The 22255-nt window shown below is 46.1% G+C and overlaps 1 protein-coding gene across 6 annotated transcripts in view; it reads left to right on the top strand.

Moving 5' to 3' along the window:
- Positions 1–6340: 6340 nt before the first annotated feature.
- MTMR3 (myotubularin related protein 3) overlaps positions 6341–22255 on the top strand; it is a 143174-nt gene continuing 127259 nt past the window's right edge. For 3 of the 6 annotated variants that reach the window (XM_056116515.1, XM_056116516.1, XM_056116514.1), the window contains exon 1: positions 6341–6550. The gene's annotated coding sequence lies outside the window, so the exon portion shown is untranslated. The remainder of the gene's footprint in view (positions 6551–22255) is intronic. The other 3 variants (XM_056116518.1, XM_056116517.1, XM_056116519.1) reach the window with 2 other exon arrangements.

Raw genomic sequence — 22255 nt, 5'->3', positions numbered from 1 at the left:
AGGAAAGGCGTAGTGCCTTTTCACTTAAGTTCTATCCCCCCCGCCCTCCAAAATAAGGGTGATTAGAAGAGAAATAGGCACCAAGAAAGTTTGTATGGAAGCGTCAAGATTCAAATTCAAGTCTTGGCTGGGGCCAGAGCAAATACTACAGTGAGTAGGGAGCTTGCCTTGCATGTGGCCAATCCAGTACCCCATACAGTCCCTGGAGCTTGCCAGGAGTAATCCCTGAGCACAGAGCCAGGAGTAAGCCCTAGCACTGCTGATGTGACTCCAAAACAAACAAACCAACAAATTTAAAAAAAAAAAGCCTTGGACTTGGAGAGAACTCAAGGGCTGAAGCATACTGCAGAGACTAGATTTGATCCCCTACAACACAAGAAATTTGGAGTGATAGCACAGCTGGTAGGGCGTTTGCCTTGCACACGGCTGACCAGGGTTCGATTCCTCCATCCCTCTCGGAGAGCCCGACAAGCTACCAAGAGTATCCTGCCCACATGGCAGAACCTGGCAAGCTCCCCATGGCATATTCGATATGCCAAAAACAGTAACAACAAGTCTCACAATGGAGACGTTACTGGTGCCCGCTCGAGCAAATCGATGAACAACAGGAGGACAGGGCTACAACACAAGATACCTAGAACACCATATTGGGAGTAGCACCTGGGCACTGCCACATACAGGCCAAAGGCAAAGAAATAAACAAAAAACCCCTGAAGTCTTTAGACTCAAACCAGCTATCTTCTAAGTACTTCGTTTTTTTTATTTTTGGAAATGGGAACATATTTATTGCTCATGAGTTGGAAGAATCAGCATCATTAAAATGATTTTTTTTTAATTTATTGAATCACTGTGGGAAAGGTTACAAAGCTTTCAGGTTTAGGTCTCAGTCATGCAAATATCAAACACATTTCCCTTTACCAATACTTATTTTTACCATGAAGAACCCCAATAAAACCCCACCCCCCACCCCTCCCCGTCCCTGTGAGGCAGAGTAATTCTAGTTAACACTCTATCTGCTTTGATTAGATTCATTGTTTCAATAAAAGATTCACCACTATTATTTAGAGTTTACCCCCCCCAAATCAGACATGCTGAAAAAGCATTGTGAAGTGATTTGCTTTCTACAGCTGGGTTCAAGAATTAAATGTTGGTTTTGGATTTCTGTTATTTTACCTATTGACCCTGGAAGTATTTCTACTGAAAGTCAGATAGTTAAGAAATTGGTTTCTGTGTTCTGGAGTCGTGGCCGTGCTGGAGAGCTGCTAGTGGGGGGCAACTGGTGGCCTCGGTAGGGCGTGAAGGGCGGACCGAAACGCCCCCCTTCCCATGAGGTTTTAGTCGCCCCCACACTCCTGGCTCATACCTGCTGTCCACAAGGCTCCCATGTGGCCGCCATCTTTCTTTCCAGAGAGGAGAGGGCGAATGGGGCAACACCCTTTCCCCTCCGGCAGACTTGATGGCCTGGATTAACGCGCATAGTCCGTTCACTTTTCTGCTCCAAGCTGCCGGGTTCTGCATTAAGTCCTTGTGCTTCTGGGGCCGTGGCTGTGCTGGAGAGCCGCTCGCGGGGGGCGACTGGTGACCTCGGTAGGGCGTGAAGGATGGACCGGAACGCCCCCTGACCCATGAGGTTTTAGTCGCCCCACACCCCTGGCCCATACCTGCTGTCCACAAGGCTCCCATGCGGCCGCCATCTTTCTTTCCAGAGGGAGGAGGGCGGAAGGGAGCAACACCCTTTCCCCTCCTGGCAGACATGATGGCCTGGATTAACGCATAGTCCTTTCACTTTTCTGCTCCAAGCTGCTGGGTTCTGCATTAAGTCCTTGTGCTTCTGGGGCTGTGGCCATGCTGGAGTACTTCTTTGACCTTAAGTGACTTTTCACTGTTAGCTGGCACTTTTGTCTTTTTTTTTTTTTTTGCTTTGGTTTTTGGGTCACACCCAGCAGTGCTTAGGGCTTACTCTGGCTCTTTATTCAGGACCACTCCTGGCAAGACTGAGGGCACCATATGGGGTGCTCGGGATCGAACCCAGGTCAGCTGTGTGCAAGGCAAGAACTTTACCTGCTTTACTTTGGCTCTGGTCCCTCTTTATTAAAGACAATTAAAAAGTTCTGCTATAAAGGTAAATTGTTGAGCAGTACTATTGTTGAGATGTACTATGAAGTCTAACATTTGCTCTAGTGGGTCTGGAGCCATAGCACAGCAGGTAGGGCGTTTGCCTTGCATGTGACCAACTCGGGTTCGATACCCAGCATCCCATATGGTCCCCCGAGCACCGCCAGGAGTAATTCCTGAATGCATAAGCCAGGAGTAACCCCTGTGCATCACTGGGGGTGACCCAAAAAGAAAAAAAAATTTGCTCTAGGGTCGGAGTGATAGTACAGCAGGTAGGGCATTTGCCTTGCACTCTGCTGACTTCAGTTCAATCCCCAGCATCTCAGATGGTCCCCCAGCACCTCCAGGAGTTATTCCTGAGTTCAGAGCCAGGAGTAACCCCTGAGCATCACCAGATGTGACCCCAAAAGACCAAAATAAATAAATAAACTCACTGTTACTGTCTTCTTGTCTTCATCGATTTGCTTGAGTGGGCACCAGTAATGTCTTGCAACAAATTGTGAGACTTGTTACTGTTTTTGGCATATTGAAAACTTCACAGGAAGCTTGCCAGGCTTTGCCTTGCGGGCAAGATACTCTCCGTAGCTTGCTGGGCTCTCTGAGAGGGACGGAGAAATCGAAACCAGGTTGGCCGCGTGCAAGGCAGATGCCCTACCTGCTGTGTTATCACTCCAGCCCAAATAAACTCATCATATAAAAAAATAAATAAAATTTTCTCTAGGGACTTGGGATATGATTCAAGTGGCAGAACAGAGAAGTCTTTCATACTAAGGCCCTGGGCACCTCAAAAAATAAAAAAGAGAGAGAGAGAAAGGAAAGAAAGATAATGAAAAGAAAAAAGTTTCCTCTTGAATCATATGAATTAGATTTAAATTCTGACCTTTCTACTTTCTCCTGTGTAAAACCTTACTCTTGGGGTAGCTTGAATAATACTAGATATGAAGGGACTGGAGCGATAGCACAGTGGGTAGGGCGTTTGCAGTGCACGTGGTCTACCTGGCTGACCTGGGTTCGATTCCTCCACCCCTCTCGGAGAGCCCGGCAAGCTACTGAGAGTATCTGGACCTCAAGGCAAAGCCTGGCAAGCTCCCCATGATGTATTTGATATGCCAAACAAAGTAACAAGTCTCACATTGGAGATGTTACTGGGCCCTCTCGAGCAAATTGATAAACAACGGGAGGACAGTGCTGCACTGTCAATTCATGTTAGTTATTCTGAGAAGGAGGAAAGCAAATTGTGCTTCTTGTATACTATAAACTTCCTATATAAGGTTTCAGTTTAAAATTTCTTAGCCTAGGTTAAAAAGTAAATATAGAGATATTCTGTCCAAAAAAGAGGCCAATTCCTGGCCAAGATCAACTGAGGCAGAAGCCAGACAGTGTATCTTTTTTTTTTCTTTGTAATTTTATTCTAGGCACCATGGTTTACAATAATACTAATAACAGGGTTTCATGCCCAACACATCCAGCACCATACCCTCCTCCAGCGTGTCCATCCACTTTTCTCCACCATGTCAAGCCTCCCACACCCAGTTCCTGCCCAACCCTCCTCCCCTCCCCCCAGAGTAAGCATCCTACTGAGGACCAGTTCTTGGTTTATGTTGCCTTTGAGAATTTGTTACACCCACACATGAAAAGATCCTTCTGTGTCTGTTCCTCTCCTACTAACTTCACTCATTGGCTGAAATCTTTGGTGAATCATCTCATTGGAAGCCTATAGTTGGGATGATTGGAGTCAGGTGGTAGTTTCCATCCAATCAGAGGATGCCCCAAGTATGGAACCCCTTGTTTTTTCTTGAGTAGGGTTCTGGGTGGTGGAACGTTTCCTGAGAGGGGCTGGAATTGATGGAAATCTTGTTTTACCCGACAGTAGGGATAACATGTGGGTAAACCTGTTTTGTTCTTATTAATTCATGTATTTTATTTACTATTTCCTCTCATTCCTTAAGACTATCCTCCTATGAATGACAGAGTTGGACTCAGGTAGCAAAGCATTCTAAAAGTGCAAAGCTGAAAAGAGAGAATCACTGTCAATTTGTGTATCTGGCATCAGGGATGTGGCTCAGTGGTAGAGCATTGGCAATACATGTGTGAGGCTCTGGGTTTGATACCCAGCATGGTTCCTGAGCACTGTAGTGAGTGATTCCAGAGTTGAGCACAGGAATCAGTAGCTCCTGAGCACTGCAGGGTGTGGCTCCTCACGGATGTACTCCATACAAAACAAAACAAAGAAATAAAAACAAAGAAACAGTAGACCACCATTGAATGTTAAAATCATAGACTTTCTGTACATATATAATTTTTTTTGGGGGGGAGCACACCTGGCAATGCTCAGGGGTTATTCCTGGCTCTGAACTCATGAATTACTCCTGGTGGTGCTTGGTTGACCATAAGGGAAGTCAGGGATTGAGTCTAGGTTGACCATGTTCAAGGCAAGTGCTCTATTTGCTATACTCTTTCTCCAGCTCCAACACGGGCTTTCTAGAAGTTAAGGTGAAAAAGGCATGATGAACTACATTGACACCAGTTAGGAGAAATAAATAACAATTAGTTCTGTGGAAATATAGCAAATCCTTTCTTAACTTTGAAGGATAATGTTATTGCTTATTTGGAATTATATTTTAGGAGACAATGTCATGAAACCAGCAGTACAACCTAGTACATAAGAGTTTTTATCGTTAATTGGGTTTAGGTTCTTAATTTTTTTTGCATTGTAATTTTTAATTTTAAAGGTTGGAGAGATAGTACAGAAGGTAAAGCATTTGCTTTGCATGTAGCTGACCTGGGATTGATCCCTGGCACCCCATATGGTCCCTTGAGCTTAGCAAGGGACCATAGCTTCCCTCCATCAAGACATCATTTCCCCTCACCCTCCTACACCTGTCCCCCCAAGTTTCCCACCACGGTAAGCTCAGTTGTTCTTAGGCACCTTTGCCTTTGGTCATTTGTTATTCCTTTACTATATTTCCTTATATCTGACATATGAGAGAAATAATTCTGTGTTTCTCTCCTTGGGTTTGGTTTTGAATGTAATTTTGGTGTACCTTATTCTGAAATCTGATTTCATCTGTAAAATAGAAAGGATCATACCTAGTAAGGTTGTAAAGATTCAATTTGATGAGTTGTAGAAATATAAGCTATGAGTTAATCAAGAAATCTGAGTGCCCACTACTTGTCAAACATGCAGTTCTAGAAACTGCGATACAGTGAATAAAATAAAATCCTATCTCCAAGTAGCTTTCACTATTCAAGTGGGATAGATAATAAGCATGAAACATGGGTAAGTAATTGCAGAGTGCTGCAGAGAAAACAATTCAACAAATGCAAAGGTGAGTTTCATTTGACTAATTCTCAGTTATTTTCTGAAAAAGTGAAGGACATGATGTTAAAATATAATTCCGAGGAGATACAACTGTTAGGGCCTAATTTAGTCCTTTCAGGTTTATATAATTTGTGTGCAAGCTCTCATGAATGAGTAATGACAAATTTTTGTTCCCTTGAATACTAACTTTTCCTTGCAATTTTAAAGTCGAAATTATATTTGGAGTATAACCTTGAATATTTATATGAATTACAGAATTATTTTTTTGATCCTGGAGAGAGAACAGGAGTTAAATCTCTGGCACCCCCTGGACCCCTGAGAACTGTTGGGAAGCACATTTAGCTTGGTCCTGATGAGTCCTTGGACTGCAGGTCCTAAACAGTGTTATAATCTCTGACTCCTACATTGAACCCTGGTGCTGGTTGGCCTTGAGAATCACTGGGGTTGGCCCCTCTGGGGACCACCTGAAAGGTCTCCTCAAAATTAGTTGCTTTGGGGAACTACACCTGAAGTGCTCGGAGTCACTCCCTAAGGGTGGTTTGAGCCCAGGCTCCCCACGTGCAAAACGCAGGAGCTATCTCTCCTGCCCAAAGCTAAACTAATTTTATCCCCATACGACAGGTGAAAAATGCTATTTAATTTACTGGTTTAGGAACCCTGGAGCTAGGGAGAATCAAGATGCCGCCACAAAAGCCCCAGGAACACCTTCAGCTGCCCGAGCCCATTTCCCACCTGTTTCTGCCTCCCCTGCCGCGGCCCTCCACCGCGCGCCTGGGGCCCGCAGCCACCCTGCGGCCCCGCCCACCGCCGGGGGCGTGGCCAGAAGCCCCGCCCCGCCCCTCGCGACGGCCCGCCCACGACCGCAGGCCGAGGTCCCGAGCGTGCGCGCGCGCGCCTCCGCTCGCGGCCCGGCTCGGCGTCGGGCGCGCGCTCTGTGTGGCCGCTGCCGCCATGTTGTTGTGGTTGTGAGAAGGCGGCGGCGGCGGCGGAGGAGCAGCCGGAGGAGACGCTCCCGCGGCCCAGGCGCTGCCCCCCGCCCGCCCTGGCTGGGAGCCCCGAGGGGTGGCGGAGGAGGGCCGTGCCGTGACGGGGCTCGCCATGTCCTGCCGCCCGGTAAGAAGCCCCGTCCGCCCCCCAGCCCCCCCGCCGTCTCCTCCGGGGGTGAGGAGGAGCTGGAGGAGGGGCCGGCTCCGGCCTCGGCGCGGCCGCTGTCACCCTGTGGAGGAGGCGGCGGCCGGCGGGGGGCCGGGACGGTGTGTGGCGCTCGGGCCCGGGAGGGCGCCGCCGGGGCCGCGGCGGGCGGGAGCCGCGGCGAGCCGGGGACCCTCGGCGTGGGGGAGGCGGGGTCCGCGGCCCGGCGGCCTCCTCGGACCTGGCGGGGACACGCTCCGGCGGGGCGCGGGGCGGGAGAGGCGCCGCCGGGTCCGCGGGGCCGGGGGGCGGCGAGGGCGAGGGAGCGGCCCGCGGCGGGCGGGCGGGCCGGGGGCCGGCGCGGAGCCCCCGGGCGAGAGGTGCGGGCCGGGGACTTGTGGGAAGGAGGAGTGGCCGCCGGACGGTGCGGCCTGGCATCCTCCTGACCGGGTCGCGCGCGGGGTGGGGGCGGGGGCAGCCCTGCTCGGACAGCGCGGCACCCGAGCCCCGGCCGATCTCGCCGCCGCCGCCGCCGCCCGCGGAATCGCAGCCCGGGAGCCCGGACGTGGCCTTCCGCGCTGGCACTTCGGGCAGGGGAGCTGTGCTACAGGATGAAGGAGTCGGCCGTCTTTTTTCTTTTTTTTCTCCTTTCTTGACGGCCGCTGGGAAATAAACTCCGGGGTTCCGAGCCGCGCGGCGCACCCCGGGGTGTTTTGTACGCGCACCCGGAATTGGTGGTTAGAGACCGGTGACACCTCCGGAGCCCAGGCCTTGCGATCTTCAAGTGCCGCCGCGTTCTTCTAGTTGGAGACCCCACTGAGTTTCTCATCATGAGAACGGGGATGCCGGGGGAAGCCCGGGTTGAGTTACAGGCGACGGTTCAACAACAACAAAAGTAATTTGCGGGGCCGGGGAGCCGGCTCGAAAAGCCGCAGCGCACGCCTGGCGTGCCGGGGACCCCGGGTTCCACTCCTGGCACCCACTGGCGTCCTCCTGCGCCAAGGGGGTGGCCGTGGTGGCCGAACCATTGCCGAGTCTGGAACCGGAGCCCCTCGAGGGTGGCTTGGGAGGCCAGCACTGTTCCCCCCTGCCCGTATCCCCCAGCGTGATTTTACTTTGCCACGCGGTAGCGGTGACGGGGACTGAAGTTTCCTCTTTCAGATGCGAGGCAATTTGAGTCGGGTTTGGGAGACCCGATGGGTGGTTTGGAGACTCAGGCGTGCGCTGGTGATCTGCGGCGAGTCTTCCTTCCTAGGCCGGGTGGTTTGGGTGGGTAGTTGGGCTTAAAGATGGGCACGGCTTTGGGTTAACACAGGACAGTTTAGAGGGTTGCAGAGTTTTAGATCAGCTGCTGTGTGAAGGCTTCTTTCAACTTTAATTGCTTCCTTCATCTTCCGGTGACCCAGAGCTGTTCAAGTAACCAAGGTCTTAGTGCCGCCCCACTTTCAGTTAATGGAAAGCCCAGGGGGAGACCCCGAGTTTCCCAGCGGGTAGGTCACTGGTTTAAAGACTGGTCATCAGAAATAGAAGGATTACCTGGAATGTGAATTCCTGGGTCTCACGCAGCCTGGTAATCTGGGGGTGCGATCAAAGAATCTATCCTTAAAGAAATCCCTGAGTGATTCTGGTCAGCCAGATTTGTGAAGTTCTGTTTTAAGTCACTTTTAGGATTTCAAGATTTCTATTACTTATGACTTCTTAGAATTTTTTTCCCCTTTTTTTCCCTGCTCGATCTGGAAGAATTGGAAAGACTGGGCTGTCTGAGAAACTTAACTGCAACTGAAAATTGAGCGTTGTAAAATATAGTGTATTTATGTAGGGAAAACAGATGTGTTATCAGAAGTATTTGTGCAAGTCTTCGGAACACACTTGGTCAGGAGAGATGCTGCTGTGCTGGGAGATGAGGCTAGGACCCCCCAGAAAGGGAGAGGTAGTGTGTCTGCAGGCTCACTGGGGTCCAGGGAGGAGCCTCCCAACATAGAGATCGCTGCCCTGCCTTCTGACTCAGGTTTCTAGTAAAGTGGAAGGCTGAGCCTGTACATGAGACAGGGACTGTGAACCAGGAAGATTCATTGTGTATTGTAAAAAAAGTTCCTGAAATTTGCTCCAGGCCATGGGGGAATGGTAAAGTCAGTTTTAAAATCGGCTATAGTACTGGTTAACAACTTCTGTGGTAAAGTGTAATGTTGTTACTAAAGGAAGTATTCTTATTGCTGAGGGGAGGGGTGTGGTAAGGTTTAAGTTGGAAGAGTTGGAAGAAAATGTTGTTATAGTTGTTTAGGGTAGTTAAGGAGTTTGATAAATATCCTGTCTAATCATGGAGTAATATATTTAGAAGAATCCACTCAGTTGTTCACTTTGAGTCAGTGGCCATATATCTGTTTTATTCTTTTTGGTTTTGGGCCAACCCAGTGGGATTCGGGCTATACCTGTGCTTCTGTGCTCAGAGGTCTGCTGACTAGGGGACCATGTGGGTCTGGGTATCTAACCCATGCCTCCTACAATGCAAAACCAGGTGCTCCAGCCTATTGAGTTCGCTGTTTGGCCTTATGTCTCATTACCCAGAATAGTTTTCATCATGTACTGTGCCTTCAGGTACTTGCTGAGAAATGAATAGTTTTTTTTTCCCCCCCTCCGGCTTTTTGGGTCACACCTGGCAATGCTCAGGGGTTATTCCTGGCTTTGCACTCAGGAATTACTCCTGGCGGTGCTCAGAGGACCATATGGGATGCTGGGAATCGAACCCGGGTTGACCACATGCAAGGCAAATGCCCTGCCTACTGTACTATCGCTCCAGCCCCCGAAAATGAATAGTTTTGAGATGGAAAAAAAAGGTTGGTAATACTTGTTATTAAAAGCTGTTTTGTGGTGTGGGGTCTCACACATGTACAACCTATGTTCTACCACTTCCCCGGTCCTTGCAACTTGATATCTTTCATTGGATTAGAGAGTTTTTAGTCTCTGTGAATTGGAACTTGAAGATTCCTTTAGGAGATTTTCTTCTTTTTTTTTTTTTTTTTTTTTTTTTTTTTTGGTTTTTGGGCCATACCCTGAGAGGCTCAGTGTTACTCCTGGTTCTATAGTCAGGGATCCAGGGATCACTCCAAGTAGTGCTTGGGGGACTATATGAGATGAACGGGTGTGGGATGTGTGTATGTGTTGTTTGGTGGGGTGGGAAGATTGAGCCCTGTTCTACCACCTACAAGGCAAGGAGACCACTCATACCCCTAGGAGATCATTTTCTAAAGACAGATTGTGTACTGACATCCAGTTTTGGGGTATTAAGTGCATCTTAATTATTTTAGCTATTTAGTAACTATTTTTTAATGCTAAACTTGCAAGGCATATGCTCTGCTGAGCTACTTGATATGAGTGACCTTTTTAGGAACTTATTAAATATAGAGACATTTAGGATAATTGAAAACTTTAGGTTGGCAGAGCCTGAGTTGTTGATAATGTGACTGCTTTCATTCTGGACCTTATAATTATTCCCTGTAATATTTTTTTCCTTAGACTGATTTTCCAAATTTTAAATGATTTAGTTTGGTGTGCAGATTTTATAAATATTTTCTAATTTGGTATGCATATGTGTAAACTGATCCACTAAGGAACAAAACCAAATAAATTTCTGGATTTTATTTTATGGATTTATTTTTAATTTTAAATTTTGCGTTATTCATTGCGCAAAAAGTGGTAGGGTGTTTGCCTTGCATGCGGCCGACTTGGCCGACCCGGGTTCGATTCCTCCACCCCTCTTGGAGAGCCCAGCAAGCTACCGAGAATATCTCGCCCGCACGGCAAAGGCCTGGCAAGCTACCCGTAACATATTCTATATGCTAAACACAGTAACAACAAGTCTTACAATGGAGATGTTATGGACCTGCTTGTGCAAATCGATGAACAACTGAGGACAGTGCTACAGTGCTACAGTTTAAATTTTGAGCCTACCAAGTGGTGCTTAGGACTTGTCGTTCAATGAAAGGGCTCAAAGAAGGGATGCTGCTCCAACCCTGTGGTACCAGGGATTACCCAGTTCATCTGGCCATGCTTGGGGGTTGGGTGATCCCTCCAGAGCCACACCTGGCAGTAGTCCAGGGGCCATGTGGTGGTGGTTGGTGGGGACTGAAGGAGAGTTCAGTCATGTAAGGCAAGTGCCTTAATCCGGTTCTGTCTTCCCAGACCCAGTTTAAGAATTTTAGACGTTGTCCGAAGGTGCTCTGGGAATTGAGTACATATTGCAAGTATCATGCAGAAACAACATGCTTATGCTGTTGTAATTCATTTAGTGACGAAATCAAAAACGATTTCACATAGGGAACTTCCTAAGATTAAGATTGGTCATAAGGGGCTGGAGCGTTAGATATAGATAGCACAGCAGGTAGAGTGTTTGTCTTGTACACAGCCGACTGTGGGTCTGATCCCAAGCACCCTATATGATTCCCTGTGCACCATCAGGAATAATTTCTGAGTGCAGAGCTGGGAGTAAGCCCTGAGCATCACTGGGTATGACCCAATTCCCCCTCCCCACCCCCCCAGCAAACAGAAAAACCAAAACCTTTAGTTTGAAGAAAGTCTCTGCAATTAACGAGGTCACTTGTGTCCTGCAGACCACCCAATCTGTAATTTTCAGTGGTAAATTTACTTATATTACCCTTTCCTTTTTGTTTTTATTTTTATTTATTTGGGGGCCTTACCCAACAATGCTCAGGGGTTAGTCCTGGCTTTGAGCTCAGGGATTAGTCCAGATAGGGCTTGGGTGGGGTAGGAGGTGGGGGGAGGGGGTCAGGGATTACTCCTGGTAGGGTTTGGGGGACTTTATGTGGTGCTGGGGGTTGAATCCTAGTCAGATGCCTGTGAGGCAAGCACCCTACCTGCTGTATTATGGCGACATCCCCACATTTTTGTTTTTATCAGTGACTAGAATTAGCACACTCTTGGTTGTGGTGGTTGCACCGTTGATTGTGGCATTTACACATTATTGGGTGTTGTACTCTTTAGTTGTGGGTGCTTGCTTACATTTTGGTTGCAGTGCTCATTGGGCTCATACATGTTAGTTGTAGTGCACTGGAGATCACACACTGTTGTGGCATTATGGGTTCCAAATGGCAGTGCTTTCAGGATCATGCTTTGTGCTTGTGGGGACCCTTCTTGGGATTGGATACCTGGTCTCATGCTTTTTTTTCCCCCTTCTGGATGCTCAGGGCTTTCTCCTGGCTCTGGAGTACAGGGATCACTCCTAGCAGGTTTTGGTAGCCTCACACTTTTTTTTTTTAAATTTTTTATGTAGGAGTACTGCTATTTATTCAGCCACTGATTAGCTGATTGAATTGGGCATGAACCCCACCTTACTTTTTTTAAATAATTTTATTTATTTTTCTTCTTATATTTATTTATTGAAGGTAGCCTCATACTTTTAAGGTATCCACAATTTTAACTAAAATTGTGCCCTGACCCCCAGTTTGAGGTCTTAAATGTTTTACCACTAAGCTTTCCCAGGGCTCCTCTGTGATAAGTTTATATATAATTTTTTGGTGACTGAAATGTTAAGACTAAGTATGAAATCAAATCCATATTTTAACTACAATTGCCAGCAATTTGAGAGCTACCAAAACTTTTTTTTTTTGGTAACACTTCTTTATGCTCTGGGGCGACTCTCAGTTCTGACTAGAGAGTTGCACCTTGTAGTACTTAGGGGACCAAGAGGTTCCAGGGGTTGAACTTGGGCCTCCTGTATGCAAAACATTTATTCCAGCTCCTTGAACTGTCTCTTTGATCTGACTGCCTACCTTATGGGGTCCCAGTGATCCAGTCCAGGCCAACTGCATGCGGGGTAAATGTCCTACTTGCTGTACTATCTCTAGCCCTAATACTGTTACTTTAATCTTAATTTTATAACAATATATGTGAATTTTATTTTTGCTTGTATCTAGAAACTTATAATGTATTTGAGTTCATATTTGTAACATCTCCAAAATAAAAATTACTTGTAGCATGAGAGTGGCTAGATCACTAAGACCTGGGTTCAAGCCTGGGTTATGTTCCTCATAACCCCAGTTTCCTCAATAAAAGGAAAAACATTGTTCTATCTCACATCAGGGAGGACCAGAGGAATGTTTTACATGAAAGAACTTAAAAATGTAAGGGAATGACATTAGAATTTTATTGTATTAGACTCCTATTGTATTTTCTTCGAAGTTAGTTGACTGGTGGGGCCAGAGTGATACTACTATGAGTAGGCCTCTTGCCTTACATGTGGCTGACCAGGGCTCCATTTCCTGGCATCTCATATGATTCCTCGAGCACTGCCAGGAGTAATTTCTTGGTGTAGAGCCTGGAATAACCCCTGAGCATTGCTGGGTGTGCCTCCCCCCAAAAGAAAACCCCCAAAAACCAAATTAAAAAAAAAAAACAAAGAAGTTGACTTGTGAAGCAGTGATAAGCCAGCATAGCTTACCAGCAAAATTTGCCAATTTACCAGATTCAACAGAAAAGATTTCTCTTTCTGAACTCTACCTAGAGGAATCTTTTATCCCCTCTGCCAATAGGGATATTCATAGTATTATGATTTGAGGATCTGGGATATCTCTATTGTGCCAGGATTTGTACTTAGAGCAGACTTGTTAGATTTCTTCCATTTTGTTATATTGGAATAGTGGGAGAAGATGGATGTTGGCCAAAGGATTGCATATTCTGTTAAAAGTTTAGGGCTGTTTTGTAAATGACTGGTGACAGTGTCATGGGGTAGTGAAATCAGTGTGGTGGCTTTAGTTTTTTTGTACTTTGGGTTTTTGGGTCATACTGGTGGTTCTCGGGCAGAGCAATAGCTCAGCAGGGAGGGCGTTTGACTTGCACGAGGCCAATCTGGGTTGGATTCCTCCATCCCTTACGGAGAGCCCAGCAAGCTACCAAGAGTATCCCGCCCGCACGGCAGAGCCTGGCAAGCTCCCTGTGGTGTATTCGATATGCCAAAAACAGTAACAACAGGTCTCACAATGGAGACGGTACTGGTGCCCGCTCGAGCAAATCAATGAACAACACGGGAGGACAGTGACAGTGACTGGTGGTGCTTAGGGCAACTCTGCTCTAGCTGGTGGTTCCTTCTAGTGGTCCTCAAAGGACCATGTTGTACTGGGGAAGTAACTGAGTTCAGTTACATGTAAAGCAAGTTCCTTAGCCTTGGTACCTTGGTACTATCTCTTCCCCAATTAAGAAAAAAAGGTTGGCTGAAGCGATAGTATGGTGGGTAGGGTAATTGCCTTGCATATGGCTTGCATATATCTTGGGTTCCGTTTCAGATATGGTTCCCTGTTCCCCACCAAGAGTGCTCCTTGGGTGCAGTGCCAGGTTAGTAAGCCCTGAGCCCTGCCGGTGTGGTCTCCCAAGTTAAAAAAGATGTATATATGTGTATAGGTTATAGTGTAAAATGTATTTTTGAGTTGTGGTTATCCTCAGTTACCTAGGAACACAGTACCTGGGCTTTGCTGTTAAAATGACTCTTACAGAGATAAATAATGGGTTGGAGCCATAGTACAGTGGGGAGGGCATTTGCCCAGTGTGATCAAACTTGGGTTTGATCACTGTCATCCCATATGGTCCTCCAGGCACCGCCTGGAGATAATTCTTGAGTGCAGAGCCAGGAATAACACTGGAGCATGCTGGGTGTGGCCTTAAAAGGTTCCCCCCCACCCCATAAAAAGAGAGAGAAATAAAAATCACACAAAAAATTGTGATGTGGGCTAAATTAGCTATTATTTTAAGGGTGAAATACCTGAGAGCTCTATTGTAAATTGTTGATTTGATAATCACGGTCCTCCTGTTCATCAATTTGCTCGAGCGGGCCCAGTACCGTCTCCATCTTGAGACTTGTTGTTACTGTGTTTGGCATATCGAATACGTCACGGGGAGCTTGCCAGGCTCTGCCGTGCGGGCGAGATACTCTCGGTAGCTTGCCGGGCTCTCCAAGAGGGGCGGAGGAATCGAATTCGGGTCGGCCATGTTGGCTGCGTGCAAGGCAAATGCCCTACCGTCGTGCTATCGCACCAGCCCCTGGTTTGATAATAAAATGTTTTAAATCACTTTTCCCTTAGAGATGGACAGCATAATAATTATACAGGTATTACTGTCTTGGTGCTGACAATTTTAAAACATCACCTGGATATCTCCAGGCATGGATCAATATTATGTGACACAATATTTAGAATTATTGTTAACTTTTTAACTTTTTTGGCCACTCCCTGCAATACTAGGGGTTACTCATGGCTCTGCACTCAGGAATTACTCCTGGAGGTGCTTGCGGGACTCTATGGGATGCTGGGGCTTGAACTTGGGTTGGCCATGTGAAAGGCAAATACCCTACCTGCTGTACTGTTGTTCTGGCCTTTAGAATTATTTTTTGTGAGCACTAGAAATAAACTTTCTTGAGGAGTGTAGCGCTGCTGAGTATGGCCATACCACACCAAAAAAGGAAAAACCCCAAAAACTAACCAAAAAAATAATCCCACAAGCTTTCTTTATTTTTTCTTAGGCTTTGCATTTAATTTGTTTTCCTGTTGTTCTGTTGGCCCTCTCATCTGGGGTTGGGTTTCCAAATCAAGTGATACGAGGGATCCTATCCAGGATCCTTTGTATATCAGGCTTGCACTCCAGCCTTTTCATCTTTTTCCCTGGCGCTTAGGTTAATTTCTTCTTCTTTTGGTTGTGCTGGTGGGGAGTTTGGGACCACATCTGGTAGTGCTCAAGGACTATACCTGTCTCTGTGCTCAAGTATTATTCCTAATGGTGTTTAGGGAGCCTTACGTGGTTCTCAGGAGTCAAACCGAAGTGAGCTTCATGTAAGGTGAACATCTCACCTCTCACTCCTGCCCAATGTTTGTTTTTGACTATACTCAAGTTCCACTGTCTGTCACACTGACCTCCCGTTGTTCATCGATTTGCTCGAGCGGGCCCAGTAACGTCTCCATTGTGAGACTTCTTGTTACTGTGTTTGGCATATTGAATACTCTCGGTAGCTTGCCAGGCTCTCCGAGAGGGGCGGAGGAATCGAACCCGGCTCAGCCGGGCTGGCTGCGTGCAAGGCAAACGCCCTACCGCTGTGCTATCACTCCAGCCCACTCAAGTTCCATAGATAGAATATTTAGTCATTTCATTCCCATTCATTCATTTAGTGTCAGGGATTGAAACTACAATCTCACATGTGTAAGGCAAGTCCTCTGTCCCTGATTTACATACAGACTTGACCTCCAGATGTCTTAATTTTTTTTTTTTTTGGTGGGGGGAGTTGGAGTAACCCCTCGGAGTGCCTTGCACATAGCCAACCTGGGTTGGATCCCTCACACCTCATATTCCCCAAGCATACCAGGAGTGATTCCCTGAGCACAGAGCCAGGAGTAAGCCCTGCATATTGCTGTGTGGCCCCAAAGTAAAATAATAATAATAAAAAGTCCATTGGTCAGGGATGTGATACAGTGGTGAAGTACATGCTGGGTTTGATCTGTCCCTCATATACATATATATTACAGATGTTTTCTCTTTTGCCTCAGTAGAGGATTTTGGGTTTCTCCTGTAGGTATATTGTGTTTGCATTTTTCTTTTGGGGAGGGAAGGCACGTTCACCAGTGCCCAAGGCTTACTTGAGGGACTTGGGAGACAACATGGGTGCTGAGAATGGGACATTGATTAGCTGCATGCAAGGCCAGTACCCTGCCTGCTGTACCCTTCAGCCCCTATGATGTTTTGCTTTGAAGATTACTATTTTAAATTCTTGAAGATTTAATGTGCTTTTATGGATGATTATTTTGGGGGCATTTCCATAGTTTCATGTTCTCGAGAGTAATATCTGCAAGAAAAGCAGACATAAATCTTGCTCTTACAGCATTATTTTGATGCTTTTTTGTCATTGTTGAGGTAGCTGCATTTGAAAAAGGTCAGTTTATAGGATAGGAAATCGAGTCTATTTAGATTTGAAGAACATATTATATAGAGTGTATTTAAAAGAAAACTTGTGTTTTATGGAAAACACTTTAGTATAACTTATTCCTATTTTCTAAGAGCTCAGATTTTAGAGATTGAAGGGTGAGTAATTGCTACTTGCTTTCCTTTACTTGTAAAGTACCACAATTAACCTGTCACTCTAACTCCATTTAGAAGAGCCTGAGCCTTTAACTTAAAACAATAAGGCGTTCTTGGTCTCAAACTTTTCATGCTGAATCAATCTTGGATTAATAAGTTCAATTTTTCTGAAGTTTGAGTAAGTTGCTTTGACAGTTCCCTCCTCCCCAATTTCCCCCAAATGAAGTTAAGAAATCAGGAAACTGCTTTTTTGTCTTCCTTGCTTTCATCATGGGGAACTTAGTGTCAGTTATTTCACTTGGGTCATTGTCAGTGAAAGATAACATTGAAGTCCTGAAGATAGTGAAAAGAACAATTTAGGTGCCTAATTATTTTTTGTTTTTGGGCCATACCCAGAGATGCTGAGAGGTTGGCTCTGCACTCAGAAATTACTCCTGGTGGTGCTCAGGGAACCATATGGGATCCCGTGATTGAACCTGGGTTGGCTGCATGCAAGGTGAACACCCTGCCTGTTGTATTGTCGCTCTGGCTCCTCAAGTAATTATTTTTGACTGTTAAATGAGATAATTAAAAGAAATAAAGATGACTGCTATATGCAGTGCTTTGGAAAAGAGACCTTTTTAAATCTTTGGTAGCACTAATTTGGAAGGTGCTGCTTTTTGGATACATTTTCTTCGATCTCTATGAGCCATTTAAGAGCATATTTTGTTCAGAGATGTAAGTTCTCTGAGGCCACATGCCTATTGTTTGACGTATCTAAATAGTAAATGTAAGCCCTGCAGCAGTAGTTACTAATGCTCTCTCTCTTTCCTTAAGATCCAATATATTGCCTGTACGAATAAACTATCAACACTTATGGGACTGTTTAGATATTTACATATTTATGTATATAAACTAACACAAGCAATTTCTGTCATTATATTGTTCCTTTTTCTGATGTAGCACTGTCCTCCCGTTGTTCATCGATTTGCTTGAGTGGGCACCAGTAATGTCTCCATTGTGAGACTTGTTACTGGTTTTTGGCATATTGAATACGCCACTGGGAGCTTGCCAGACTGCCGTGTGGGTCTGCACACCCACAGACGCCGTGTGGTAGCTTGCTGGGCTCTCTGAGAGGGATGGAAGAATCGAACCCGGGTCAGCCACGTGCAAGGCAGACGCCCAACCCTCTATGCTATGTACATAGATTTTTTTTTATTGTGAAGGTCATAGTTCTGTAGTACTTTTCAGGTACCTTTTTACCCTTTCAAACATTTGAAGGTGTTGAGGTAGTTGTTCCTTCTAGTGGCATGACATGTGTGTCCTTGTAGCTTATTTCACATAGAAGGATGCTATTTATTATTTATCTTACAATAAATCACACCTGGCGATGTTCAGGGGTTTTTCCTGGCTCTGAACTCAGGAATTACTCTTGGCGGTTTCAGGAGACCATAAGGGGTCCCTGGGATAGAACCTGGGTTGGCCACTTGCAAGGCAAATGCCCAACCCCTGTACCCTCGCTGAAGGATGCTTTTTAAAAGGGACACCTGAACTGGGGAGATGGCTCAGGTGATGGAGCACTCCTGGCATGAGTTGGATCCATCATGGCATGGGATGGGAATGATACTAGGGCGCTTGCCTTGCATGCTGCTGGCCTGGGTTTGATCTTTGGGATCCCAGCTAGTCTCTGGAGACCACTAGGAGTGACCCCTGAGCTCAAAGCTAGGAGAAAGCTCTAAGCATTGCCGGGTGTGTGGCACACCCATAAAACCAAAAGACTGAATGTCCCTTCTAGCACTGCCAGGTTTAGCTCTGGTGGCTCTCAGCACCATTGGATGGTGGCCATCCAGTGTTCCCAAATGCTGAGCCTTTAGACTGGTGCAGGTCCATCAGCTGGGAGTGGCCCTGGCCCCTGAGCATCTTGGATCTTGGGGTGATAAAAGGGTGTGGGGGGGATACATATTCGTTGGTCTTTGGATATATAATGGCTCTTGAAACATGAATACCTTTGTTTGCTATGGAAGTGTGAAAAGGAGAAAGTATGATTTTCTTCACCTTATTTTTTCCAGTCCCCTACACACATGGTTTTTGACTTACTCTGAAAATTCTTAAGAAAATTAGTCTTCCAGAGAACCAGCATGCTATTTCCCTTTGTTCTGTTCCAGTTAAAATTCTGCTTAGTAAATGAACTAATACTCTTTGATGTAGACACTATCAGAGGCCTTGGAAAGATAGGAATGTAGTGATTGATTTTGAAATGTGGTGTAATGTGGTTGTTCTTCATTCCCTCTAGTTTTCAGTTTTCTATAATGAGCATGTGTTAATCATTAGACAAAAGTATTTAAATTAAGGTATATTTTGGGGGCAATAGCTCAAAGGGCTTTGTATACTTTTGATCTAATTTTTCGGTTTAGTCCCTGGCACAGAATAGTCCCTTGAACACTGGTATACGTAACCTAAAAGTAAATGCTATCTAATGACTTTTTTTTGGTGACTTTGGTTTGTATTAATTGCTTTATGAAGATTTAAGTCATAGTCACCAGTGAGGTAGTTGGTGGTTAACTGGCTTCAGTAGAGTGGCAGCTGTAGGGGAGGAATGGCACAGGCCAGCTGTTTTTTGACTATCAGTTTAAACTCATTATTTTAGATGGTTTGGGCTTTGATCACTGTAGGGTAACATAATTAAACACAAGAAACCTCCATCCAATTTTTCTCCTCCTAATGAGCCAATTAAAAATTATGAATGGTGGTTTAAAAAGACCAGATTCTGTGAACTCTTAAATACAGGATTTAGCCTGAATTTCCTCTTCTGCTGATTTGCCATGTAGATTTCAGCAAGGTTTGTAACCTTGTATATGTGCATTTTAAGTACTGATTGGGATTCTAGCAACTCAGGTTTGCTAGGGATTTTGTACTGGAGAGCCCGGCAAGCTACCGAGAGTATTCGATATGCCAGACACAGTAACAACAAAGTCTCCAATGGAGACGTTACTGGGCCCGCTCGAGCAAATCGACGATCAACGGGAGGGCCTTTACCTTTACCTTTACCTAATGTGAACTGTGGCTTTTATTATGACAGTATAGTCTCGTGGTTTCGGTTTTTAATATACAGCTAAAGGTCGAACACTTAAATTTATATAAAAATCGGTGATATTTTACGAAACATTTGTGTAGTATATCTTTTATTTTATTTATTTATTTATTTATTTATTGAATCACCGTGGGAAAGGTTACAAAGCTTTCAGGTTTAGGTCTCAGTCATGCAAATATCAAACACATTTCCCTTTACCAATACTTATTTTTTACCATGAAGAACCCCAATAAAACACCACCCCCCACCCCTCCCAGTCCCTGTGGGGCAGAGTAATTCTAGTTAACACTCTATCTGCTTTGATTAGATTCATTGTTTCAATAAAAGATTCACCACTATTATTTAGAGTTTACCCCCCCCCCCCCCAAAAATCAGACATGCTGAAAAAGCATTGTGAAGTGATTTGCTTTCTACAGCTGGGTTCAAGAGTTAAATGTTGGTTTTGGATTTCTGCTATTTTACTTATTGACCCTGGAAGTATTTATACTGAAAGTCAGATAGTTAAGAAATTGGTTTCTGTGCTCTGGAGTCGTGGTTGTGCTGGAGAGCCGCTCGTGGGGGGCAACTGGTGACCTCGGTAGTGCGTGAAGGACGGACCGGAACGCCCCCCTTCCCATGAGGTTTTAGTCGCCCCCTACTCCCCCGGCTCATACCTGCTGTCCACAAGGCTCCCATGTGGCCGCCATCTTTCTTTCCAGAGAGGAGAAGGCGACTGGGGCAACACCCTTTCCCCTCCGGCAGACATGATGGCCTGGATTAACGCATAGTCCGTTCACTTTTCTGCTCCAAGCTGCTGGGTTCTGCATTAAGTCCTTGTGCTTCTGGGGCCGTGGCCGTGCTGGAGAGCCGCTCGCGGGGGGCAACTGGTGACCTCGGTAGGGCGTGAAGGACGGACCGGAACGCCCCCCTTCCCATGAGGTTTTAGTCGCCCCCACACCCCCGGCTCATACCTGCTGTCCACAAGGCTCCCATGTGGCCGCCATCTTTCTTTCCAGAGGGAGGAGGGTGGAAGGGATCAACACCCTTTCCCCTCTGGGCAGACATGATGGCCTGGATTAAAGCATAGTCCTTTCACTTTTCTGCTCCAAGCTGCTGGGTTCTGCATTAAGTCCTTGTGCTTCTGGGGCTGTGGCCGTGCTGGAGAGCCGCTCGTGGGGGGCAACTGGTGACCTCGGTAGGGCGTGAAGGACGGACTGGAACGCCCCCCTTCCCATGAGGTTTTAGTCGCCCCCACACCCCCGGCTCATACCTGCTGTCCACAAGGCTCCCATGTGGCCGCCATCTTTCTTTCTAGAGGGAGGAGGGCGGATGTAGTATATCTTTTAGAGTTTAATTAGATATAACCTGTCAACCTTTGCTTTTAACACTGTATTGTTGTTTAAGTGCTGTGTAAATAGATAATATGCTTAAAATATTAATTTCTGAGAGTCAGACTTCTGTAATATGCCTTTAGTTAATCTTTCTGTTTTGGGGGCTACACCCAACAGTGCTCAAGAGTTACTCCAGGCTCTTGACAGTCAGGAATTAACTCCTGTCAAGCTTGAGGGGAGCCTTATTGGGTCCCGGGGATTGAATCCAGGTTAGCCACATTCAAGGCAAATGCCCTACCCACTGTACTGTTCCTCTGGCCCCTCATTTTTTTCTTTATATTTTTATTAAAATACTATTTTGGTCACTGTGGCTTGCAATTTTGCAATACTGTAAGTGTAGAGTTCCATGATTTTAGCTTTCCAGCACTGTGGCACCACATCGTTTTTCTTTTCTTTTCTTTTCTTTTTTTTTGTGGGAGGGGGCACATATGGTTGTTCTCAATGGCTATGCCTGGCAGTTCTTGGAGAACCATCACAATCACAATCACAACCATCCTGTTATTCGTCAATTGCCTCGAGCAGGCCCCAGTAACATCTCCTTCGTCCTAGCCCTGAGATTTTTTTTTAAAAAAGTGCCATATTCAAGGCTCTTTCAGAGTTAGGAGAATGAGACCCTTCATTGTTACTGATATTTGGCATATTGGGTACGCCACGGGGAGTTTGCCAAACTCTGCCATGTGGGCAGGTTACATTCGGTAGCCTGCCAGTTTGTCCAAAGTATGGAGAACCATATGTGGTGTCAAAATTAGAGCCATTATTGTGACTGCAGCTACATGCTCAGGGGACCATGTAGGGTATTGGGGATTAAATTCGATCAGCTGCATGCAAGGCAGGTCCTTACCTGTTGTTCTCTGCCCCTTCTTGATTCTTAAAAAAAGGATGAGAGGTCCGGAGAGATGGGACTGTGAGTAGGGTGCTTGCCTTGCATGTGACTGATATGGGTTTAATCCCTGTCATCCCTTATGGACCCCTGAGTACCACCAGGAGTAATTCCTGAGTGAAGAGCCAGGAGTAACCCCTGAACATTGCTGGGTGTGACCCAGAAACCAAAAAAAAATGGGGGTGTGTGCCAGAGAGATAATGGGGGGTTAAGGTTCTTGCTTTATGTTTAGCCGGCCCTAGTGTGATTACTGGTGCCATATGGTCCCTGAGCACAGAGTTGGGGGTAACCTTTGAGCA

Source organism: Sorex fumeus, unplaced genomic scaffold, assembly GCF_029834395.1.
Source record: "Sorex fumeus unplaced genomic scaffold, SorFum_2.1 ptg000032l, whole genome shotgun sequence".
Lineage (NCBI taxonomy): Eukaryota > Metazoa > Chordata > Mammalia > Eulipotyphla > Soricidae > Sorex > Sorex fumeus.
Note: the sequence above shows the minus strand (reverse complement) of the source record. Positions and strands in the feature narration are given on the sequence as shown.